At 40.6% G+C, this 10503-nt stretch overlaps 1 long non-coding RNA gene across 2 annotated transcripts; it reads left to right on the top strand.

The window, feature by feature from the left end:
• The first annotated feature begins 8829 nt into the window (after positions 1-8829).
• LOC148315539 (uncharacterized) lies at positions 8830-10103 on the top strand. 2 transcript variants are annotated; one of them, XR_015840842.1, is made up of 3 exons: positions 8830-9064; positions 9142-9208; positions 9742-10103. It is a non-coding gene; the product is annotated as an uncharacterized LOC148315539 (long non-coding RNA). The 2 variants fall into 2 exon arrangements; XR_015840841.1 differs by having other exon boundaries at positions 8830-9208.
• Positions 10104-10503: the final 400 nt, after the last annotated feature.

Here is a 10503-nt window from a genome sequence, read left to right as displayed (position 1 = left end):
CTGGACAATGACAAACTCGAACTGGACACTGAAACCTAAATAACACATGGACCCTTTTGCCCCTGCCCCCACACATGCACACACATACACCACACACGAAGATCCGGGAGGTAAAGACGGCTGTCCCCTCCTACAACGAGGCAAGGGCCTCCATCAAGTCGCCGCAGAGACAAGCTCTGCGTGGAGACAAGCTCTGCGTGGAGACAGTTTTGTTATTTTTCACTAGGTATATTGAAGTTTTTTTATGTTTTATTCCCAAGTGACCAACATACCATGAGAATCTCGTTCCACGCCGGAAGGGAGGAGGGGAATTTTGTCCCTACTGAGGGTTTTCGCCCCTCCACGGATGACCACACTGTTGTATGATTTCATTATGATGATCTGTCTTAAAGCCGTAAGGACATGATTTAAACCCACAAACGGGGGAATGTGAGATGGGATGAGGATATGTAAATAGTTTGTGTATTTCTAATCATGTTTTTATACACTATTTGTATCAGTTATAATTGCGCACACACACACAGACACTCACATTATTGCTTTAGCACACACGCGCACAACTGGAACACACGCACACACTTTAGTTTCGAATTCCTGACTGACTACTGTGGTTGATTGCTTCCTGCCTGCCTGCTAGAATTTCAGACAGACCTCCATTGTCTGCTTAGGTTGCTGATAAAAGACCGAACGGGTGGTAGAGAGTGAGAGAGAGTGCGCGAGATTGAACTGGCAAGACGCCTGCTTCACCTCCTGACTTCCTCTCCCATTCGCGAATGGTCAAAAACAAAACTCTAACTGGTTTGGTCTGGATTTATGTCACCTTCAGTCTAAAAATGGCGTCAGGACGTTTTAAACCTGACAGTTGCCTTGAGATCTCCGAGCTCGAACTGCCCTATTCCCACCTTGATCACAAGCTCCCATGAACCACTTGGACAGGGTTGCCTGTGTCCTTCTCGTTGATGTCCTTTGTGGCTCCATTCCTTTTCAGTGCTCCTAAAACAAAAAAGACAAGAAGCCAACTTAGTAAAGCTATTTAATGATTGTGAAACCTTATGGGACATGCTGAAATGTCTTCACACCACAATCCCTTAAAAAAAAAAATAAATAAAATATATTACCGTATAGAACATCAGAAAAAGGCAGGTCTCGGCGCTTGTTCTTGCTACGATGTCCAAAGAGATTGTACTTCAGAGACAGAGGATTTGTCATGATGAACGCCATCATTGTTCTGACACTATCGTCCAATCCACCAATACCTGCAACCATTATAACATGGGTGTCACTCGATCCAGATAATCATCACACACTTAAAAATATTTTGGCAGTTAAACTGGGTATGATAAACGTCACAGGAAAGGAATTGTCGATTAAGTGAACAGCTTCGGTAACGCCATATACACTCAAAGGGCAAGAGCCCAACATTCTACCAAAATGATTATGATTAGGGAGGTAACGATTCACTCAAGCCCCGATTCGATTTTTGATTTTCAGTTCTCGATTTCGATTCGATATTTTAATTGTTTTAAGTTGCTGCCACGTTTGTCTCTGTGCGCTCGTGTGATGCTGCAGCGATCCACAAACAAAATATGTCTATACGTCTTGTGCATTTTGAATGGAACCAAAAAACAATACACGATGCCAAATTGTACTATTATTATGAAACTGCCTATGAGTAGTAAAAGAAATACTTGTAAAAATATTTCACATTTTTAGAGCCCCAATACATTCTTTTAAATATAGAAGGGACTGAAATCATGTGAAAATTGAGTCTTTTTCTCAGTTTCCGACTTGGGGTGAACACATTCGGCTTATCATAGTTGCAGTTGACCATCTTGAACTCTGAAGTCTTTCAACTCGGCCTTCCGAATCAGGGTTTTAGAGGTGGGGCTATTTAGTGATACAGTAGGATGGTTTGATCTCTGTAGCTCCAGAATCAGGAATGTACTGGGACTGGGGTTCCTACTTGGGTTTAGGGTACCTAATTTTATATTTCAAGAAATTAAATAATTATTTATAATTTTGAAGATAATACATTAAAATTTCATCATTTTCATACCTGCATTAGATCCTGCAGTAGACTCACAGACTCAACACGTTGGACGTACTCAAGGACCTTCTGCAGCGCCTCTCTTGGTTAGGAAGCTTTTTCTCTGTGACAATCCATGGGGAGGTGTAGATGGTACTTCGTCATCACAGGCTTCAGACTCGTCACTTGAGAAAACATCCCTGCAATGGATGCATAGACACTTGGGCATGAATGTCATTTAACAACAAAAGCTAGAACAAAAAGCTTTGCATTTAAAAGAATACATCTGTGATGGGGAAGCCAGGTTAAAGTGTTAATTTTATAATTATGTAATTAGCTGCAGGTTAGTCTAGTGAAGGTGTAATCACTTCTATTTTGGAGCATAGCTTTTGCTCTGTCCAATCATTGCCTCACCTGCTGAAACCCACATTCGGGTATTTTACAAACCAAAAACTTAAATACCTGTACAGCTCTCATTTTTAACTTATTTTCTCTAACCTTTACCCACAAAATTTGAATATTCAAAATAAAAGTACACAAAGAAGTCACAATTTTTCCACATTAGTTACTTACGTAGTTCCTCTCAAATGCAGCTCAACACTGCATTGAATTAGAGCTTGATAAGCCTACACACAAAACATACAAAGCACATTGTGGCATGATTCTGAATGAGCCAATCTAGCATTTCAACATCTGTTCAACTGTTGGAATTTTAACTATTATGTGACTCTATTAACCAACATTCATCCAACAATTATGCGCGCTCGTTTTGGACACTGCATTGAATTAGAGCTTGATAAACCCACACACAAAACATACAAAGCACATTGTGGCATGATTCTGAATGAGCCAATCTAGCATTTCAATATCTGTTCAACTTTCATCTTGAATTTCTATTATTTAAATAACAGGCAACATTCAACAGTTAATATGTTTTGCTTTACTTACCCAAATCAAACACATCACAAAAAAGCCTTAAATGAGCTAGTGGAGTAGATTGTATTAATTTGAGTGAAAGCTTAAGTCTTTTGGAGAATTTTGGAGAGAGATCGAGGGACACTGTGTTTAGCGTCGTAGGCCCAATGCTAACAATATGTAGCTCGTTGTAAAGGTCCTCATAAAAATAAATAAAACACACAACGCTTATCAGTATTATTAAAAGGGTGATTATAATGTACTTAAGTTTTCCCCAAAATAATTCGAGTACGTACGTTGTTGATATACCCTCTGTGTTCTCGTCACTTATCATTTTAGCATACTGTGTTTTAGCTAACGCACCAAGCAGTTTTCCAACACAGGCAACCTTGAAAAATTACAAAACACATTGTAAAGTAAGTCTAAAAAATGAGAGCCAGACATTTACCCAAGATTAATTAATTAATTCAATTATCGTTCGGGACTCACCGTGCTTTCAGCTCTTCTGCCGCACCTCAAAGACCGCGTAGCTTGCATTCGCTCCTTTTCTCACAGTTTGAATATGCTGCCTTCAAAAGAATCTGTAATTTTGACAACTCCAACTTGAATCTACAAAAATCAAGCAATAAGGTAGAAATAACTTCAAATATACTTTGAATAAAGATCTTTCACAGCATACAGAATTAATAAAATAACATTAATTAATAATGTTGATTTTGTTTATTAAAAAAAAAGTAACTGTGTTGACTGTTGGATGTGGCTGACAATGCTGGACCTGCCTTGTCAAATAGTTCATAGATGACAATCTTAGCTGTCTGGAATATTATAAAATGTTATCTTGTCCCTTAAGGGTTATTAAGTCACAGTTGGGGGTACATGTAAATTCACAAAATATAACGTCCAGCCTTGTTAAATTTAGCATAGATAAATACATGAATTTAATTTTAATTTTAATAAATCAATCAATCCTCTGTACTGCTTCTTGTCCTCACAAGGGTCCCCGGGAGTGCTGGAGCCTATCCCAGCTGTCTTCGGGCAGTCGACAGGGTACACCCTGAACTGGTTGCCAGTCAATCGCAGGGCACACAGAGACAAGCAACCATCCGCTCTCACACTCAGACCTTGGACCAGTGACCAATCAACCTATCATGAATGTTTTTGGAAAGTGGGAGGAAACCGGCGAAAACCCTAGCAGGCACAGGGAGAACCTTGCACTTCTGTACTGTGATGCGGACTTGCTAACCAGTCCGCCACCGTGCCGCTTGTTCTAAAGAGTCCCAGAAAATAAAAACACCCGTCCCTTAGTCAAAAGCGGAAAAAGTCCAACAACAACCCGACCATAATTTGCATTGTTCCATAAGTTAAATCAATGTCAAACCTAATAAAAGCTGACTTCTGGTCCTCAAAAATCCTACACTTATTTTAGTCCTTTCACAATCTCGCAGCATAGGCTCCATGGCCATGTCTCTATCGTTTTGGCATCCATTGAATAGTTCTACTGAGAATAGTCTTCGGGTGGTTACTATTAGCATAGCATGCATTAAATATCAAAAAGGCTACAGAACAAATTTTCAAACCCATGCCCGCTTAGCTCATCTATAACCCATACAGGACCCAGACATGGTTGACCAGCTCTAACCTATGCCCACTTATCCCACACATAACCCAAACAGGACCGATAAATGGTGACCACTTCTAACCCATGCCCACTTAGCCCACACATAACCCAAATAGGACCCAGACATGGTTGACCAGCTCTAACCCATGCCCACTTGGCCCATATACAGCCCATATGAGACCCTCACATGGTTGACCAGTTCTAACCCATGCCCACTTAGCCCACACATAACCCAAATAGGACCTATAAATGGTTTCAGTAGTAGATTCAGTAGTTTTTATCATTACAGCATTTTCCCCTCTGTATAATGGACAGACATTAGGAGTGTTTCCTTACACTTAGATACGTTTATACTGTGTATATTTGCATGCTTTTTATGAATGTCTGCTGCTAATGTTATACATTAACGGCTACATTACGCCGCCGACTCTGTGTGAGCTATATCTTTGCTGCTGTAACACCTCAAATTTCCCCATTGTGGGACTAATAAAGGACATCTTTATCTTTATCTTTACCAGTTCTAACCCATGCCCACTTAGCCCATACACAACCCGTATTGCACCCACAACATTTGCCCAGTTTAAGCCCATGCCCACCAATCCCAGATGGCGCCCACATGGAACCCTGTACCATTGCCCACTTCTAGCCCATTCCCACTTGGTACCCAGGAATCCCGCATTTACCCCATTTGGGGCCCAGTTGGACATGTTGGCTGGGTACAGTACTTTTATTCTTGCAGTATTTTTATCATTGCAGTATTTTCAATCATTCAGTATTTTTTTTTATCATTGCAGCGTTTTTATTTATTTCCCCTCTGAACCATAGACAGGCATTAGGAGTGTTTCCTTACACTTGTATATGTTGTGGGCTGTAAGTGTGTATATACATGGGGATCTGTGTATATACGTATATACTGTGTATATTTGCATGCTTTTTATGAATGCCTGCTGCCAATGTTATACATTAACGGCTACATTACGTCGGTGCCACTGTGTGATGTATATCTTTGCTGCTGTAACACTGCAAATGTCCCCGTTATGGGACAATTAAAAGACATCTTTATCTTTAGAAATTGAAGATTCACTTGCGAGGCCATTTTCAACACGGACCTTTCAAGAGAAGCTATATCGTCCAACACTCGGTCAGTGCTGTCTAAGTGCTTTTCTGTATATTGTTTGTCCACCCGTGGTGTCATAAATTATGGTATTATGAGGGGGATTTATTCAAGTAGGACGAAGTAGGACTTCATTGAAGGCCCAGGTGTGAAATGCATGGCCCTCCACTGGTTCAAATAATATCTAAAACTAAATTACCAGTTACATGTGCAATTTCAATATTCAACAATTATCTCAACAAAAAAGGACAATCTGAATTTTTTTTAAATGCACAATAAAACAGAAAAGCCATTTCCGGGTATTTTACAATTCAGTCTTCATTGGGGAAAAAACATTCAACAATTTGCTTTTCTTATTTAATACATAGTTCAGCACAGCAGGTGGCGGACAAGCACCTTAAAATGTCATTCGCCTACACAAGGAAGAAGAACATGCCCGAGGCGCTCCCGTGTCCTCGTCTTTCGGTCAACCTGAGAATAATGTTCTTGAGGATTAAAGTTTATAAATGTAAGTATGATGTGATTTTTTATTTTATTTTATGTTGTTGAACAGTGTTTTTGTTTATTTTATAATTTCGTCATTAAAATGCTGTGGCGGTTGGAGAGTCAGCTTCGTGTTAGGGCGTGTTAAAGATCCCGATACCCACACTACACCCTCATTGAAGTATATACGAGTAAAATTATTCGAGCGCGCAGCCAAAGTATATTGTCCACAATTATTTGCGGACTTAACCAAAATCCCATTGAACTGGCGATGTTCGGTTGAATTCTTGTGCCCATGCTGAAAAAAATTCTCTTCAAATGTACATATCGAATTATGACATTATGATAAACAGTTGCATGTGTGCAATTTCGGTCACTCTTTTAAAGTCACCTACGTGTTTTGTCCGAGTGCAGCTAGCGTACTTAGCGACCTTGTGTGCATGCGCCGCAGATTGTGAGAGCGCCTCAAATAGTATAAATGAAGCTATAGCTTGTTCCGGTGGGTCCCAAGCCAGGGTTTTTTCCTAACTACCACATTACTTAAGTTTTAATATCACTCTCAACGTCACGTCAAAATTGTTACAAATAAATACATAATGATAACGTGCCGCCAAGCTCGATGACATAGGAGGCGGAAGTTGGTGTCGTCACACGCATTGTCCCAATTTTGCAATATCGGTACGCTTGGAACCTGTGCTCTGCAACACCCCATGTACACGTCAACGAGGAACGTATGGTGTAGAGTGTTTATTGCGATTGGGCCATTCTTTGTCACGGTCTTCTCTCTGACAAATTGGCATATTTAGCAGCCAAAATATAATGAGCCGTTGCTGTGATAGTAGTTGCAGCCCAAGGTTATTTTAGTAAACGAAAATGAACTCAAAACTTGAATAGAAAAAAATAAAATTCGATAATGAAAAAAATACAGTGAACCCTCGGTTATCGCGGTTAATGGGGACCGAGACCACCCGCGAAAACTGAAAATCTGCGAAGTAGCGGCGCACCTTCAAAAATGCTTAAAAAAAAAAGTGCGAAGTAGTGGTGCACCTTCAAAAATGTTTAAAAAAAAAAAATTAATAAATATATATATATATATATATATATACACGGGTAGAGAGAGAGAGAGTGAAATTCATGCTATAACAAAAAAAAAAAATATTATTAAAACTTATTATTTTTTTATTCCCCAGCCATTATTTTTGTATTTATTCAATTACTTCTTTTTGTATTTTTTTAATTGCTTCGACCTTTACCTGTTGGTACGCCGTCCGGTGTGCCCTGTGAAATGAAAGGTGGCATTCTTCATTTATTTTTTTTATTCATTTATTCATTCATAACTGACAGCCTCGCGCTCCGCTCGTGCTCGGGCGGAAGAGGTGCTCCTCTTCGGCTTAATTGTCATGCACGCCGGACCTGCTCCCCCGAAGCGTGTCTCCGTTCGATTGAACTCGGTTTCATTTCGCCCCGCCCGTGCCCGGGGAAGGTGCTCCTATTCGGCTTAACTGTGACACACGCCCGCCCTCCTCCCCCGGAGCTTCCATTCGGTTAAACTTAAGGGCCGCTTGGCACCGCCCGTGCCCGGGGAAGGTGCTTCTCTTCGGCTTAACTGTGACGCGAGCATGCCCTCCTCCTCCGGAGCTTCCATTCGGTTAAACTTAGGGGCCGCTTGACACCGCCCGTGCCCGGGGAAGGTGCTCCTCTTCGGCTTAACTGCCACGCACGCCGGCCGGCCTCCTCCGGAGCTCTCGTACGCTCCCGAACAGAGCGAAATGTCGCCCCGCTAGTGCCCGGGCGGAAGTTGTTCCTCTTCGGCTTAACTGCCACGCACGCTGGCCGGAGCTCTGGTACGGTCCGAACCGCGCGAAACGTCGCCCCAAATCGTGCCCGGGGGAACGTGCTCTTCTTCGTCCACTCTCCTCTTCGCCCACGCTCTTCTTCGGCGCATGCCGGCCGTCTAACAGCTCCAGCGCCCCGTCGTGCCGCTCGGCGAAACTACAATGCCCCCGAATATTTTTTAGACCCGCGAAGCACTGAACCCGCGAAAGGTGAACCGCGAAGTAGCGAGGGTTCACTGTAAAATGAAAATGCTCTTTCAAAAATTAAAACTATCTAAAACTAGTGATGGCAAAATGAAGCCCCATAAAGCAGCCAAGCCCTGCAGGGAAATACTTCACACACGAATGGGCTTCGAGATGCTTCATTTTTCTTGACTACGCCATCCCGTGGACAGAAAAATGTATAACATGCTTGGTGCATGCAATAAAATGGTGAGCTGTAAATCATGCTCTGCTTACCAAACAATATGTATTTGAAGAGTGATTTTAATTGTTCTGTTTTACTTTGTCTTCTCACTTCTCCAATATTCAGACAGCTCCGCCAAGACCAACGTTTCACCCCCACACTGATATAAAATGGACCCAACCGTTTGGGTCTCTTTCCAAATTTGGTACCAAAGCCTCCCCCACAGTGCGGCAGCTATCTTGAATTGGCCCGTTCCCAGAAAGTTTTACTTCATTCAGTGTCATTCAGTATTATTCAAAATCTTTCAGTGTCATTCCAAATCATTCAATGTCATTCACGATCTTTCCACATGCTTCCACCTTCCATCGTTCAGTGTCATTCCACATTCTCTTTGATATATAACATAACATAATGTAACCCAGTAGAGAAAACACCATTTTATTTTGAAAAAACATTTATTGTGTTAAGAGGAAGTGTATATCTCTCGTCTACTTGATTTCCTGTTTGGAGTGTCATTCATCTGATTATGACTTTCTGATTCGTCAAAGTCAAGTTGTCCCGCCTTCTCGAGATGCTATCTCGAGATTAGCTGTGTATATCGTTCTTTTACGCCTGGACACCCTACTGAAAGGTTGCGTGACGATATCTAATGCTAATGTGCCGTTCGGTGAGTGAAATACTTATTGAAGTTGATATAAATGTGACCAATAATAAAATGTTAATTGGGAAATGTTTTATCTCAAGTGTGGATACCAGTGAGAACTGAGGGTCTGTGACAATTCGACCGTGTTCGTACTTGAACGTCGTATTGGTGAGTCGCCATGCACTTGCTATGGACTGTCGTAAAAACGTTTATGTGAGGCTAACGCTAAGCTAACGTTAAGCTAATGCTAATCGCGAGTGGAAATGTACTGCTTGTTTACAGTGAAAGAGTTGATTTTACTTGTTTTAAGGTCTTTCTAAAGCAAGGTTTATGTTGACAAACAAATGTATAACTGCTCATTTTGATGTAATATGTGTTAAAAGTGAAATGTTGAATTGACTCAGTTATGTTTGTTATACAATTATTTCTTTATTGAAGTGATTGATATGTAAACCATAAAACATGGTTATTGAGAAATTGGACATATTGAGAAATGTGTTTATTGTTAGCTCATGAGTTCATTTCATGTGTTACAATGACAATTTGGAAAACATGCATGTAAATTAATAACTGTTATAAATGTGATATTTAGATGCAGTATTTATGATAATTGAAAACTATAGAGCTATAGCGACTGATGATACTGGAAACTGATAATAGACTTATTAGCTGCATACAATAATTTCATTATTGTTATGCAGGCTGGGTTTTTTGTCTTGGCATTAAACCAAGATCCGAAACTGAATGGATTCTCCTTTGATGGAGATGGCGAGCCTGAGCCCAGAACCACATCTGCGATAAAGGAACCACAGTCTTCACCAACTTCTTTGTGAACATCACGTGGTAACACACCTAATTACCACCACGACAAGACTTTTTTCCCCAAGACTACCGGAAAGAACATTGACTGACTTAAACAAAATATTACTGAGCTCAGTAGGACTTTGGGATTATTATTTCTAATTTTTGGGATTTGTGATTTATTTTATGTATATGATGCCGGCTGTGAATTTGTAAATAATTGTTTTGTTTTCCATGTTAATACAGTTATTGTTGTTGCTCATTTCTGCCTCCAGCTATTTCATTCACACACCTATCAATTATCACTATTGTAGCCTTCGAGAATCTAGAGTCTGGTCCAATTTATTAAATATCAAACTAACACTATCTTTAAGTAATCGGGGGTTACATAACAACCGGTTCCGGCGCCGCGCGAGTGGCTGCCTGTTTACAGCAGCGTGGCTCACTATTGAGCCTTTTCTCTATATCTTTGCTGCTGTAACACCTCAAATTTCCCCATTGTGGGACTAATAAAGGACATCTTATCTTAATAACATAATCCTGGGTCAGCAGACACCTAATTAATGTGTTAATACATGATACATTTTTATATAAGCAACACTTATGATTGTAACGTATTTTTAATTCTTTCTAGGCGGGAACTGTCCGAACAAAAAATTCAT

The sequence above is a fragment of the Idiotropiscis lumnitzeri genome, unplaced genomic scaffold (assembly GCF_059441095.1).
Source record: "Idiotropiscis lumnitzeri isolate Australia: NSW breed Sydney's pygmy pipehorse unplaced genomic scaffold, RoL_Ilum_1.0 HiC_scaffold_107, whole genome shotgun sequence".
In the NCBI taxonomy this organism is placed as follows: domain Eukaryota; kingdom Metazoa; phylum Chordata; class Actinopteri; order Syngnathiformes; family Syngnathidae; genus Idiotropiscis; species Idiotropiscis lumnitzeri.
The sequence above is the reverse complement of the archived record's forward strand: the minus strand, read 5'-3'. Positions and strand labels throughout refer to the sequence as shown.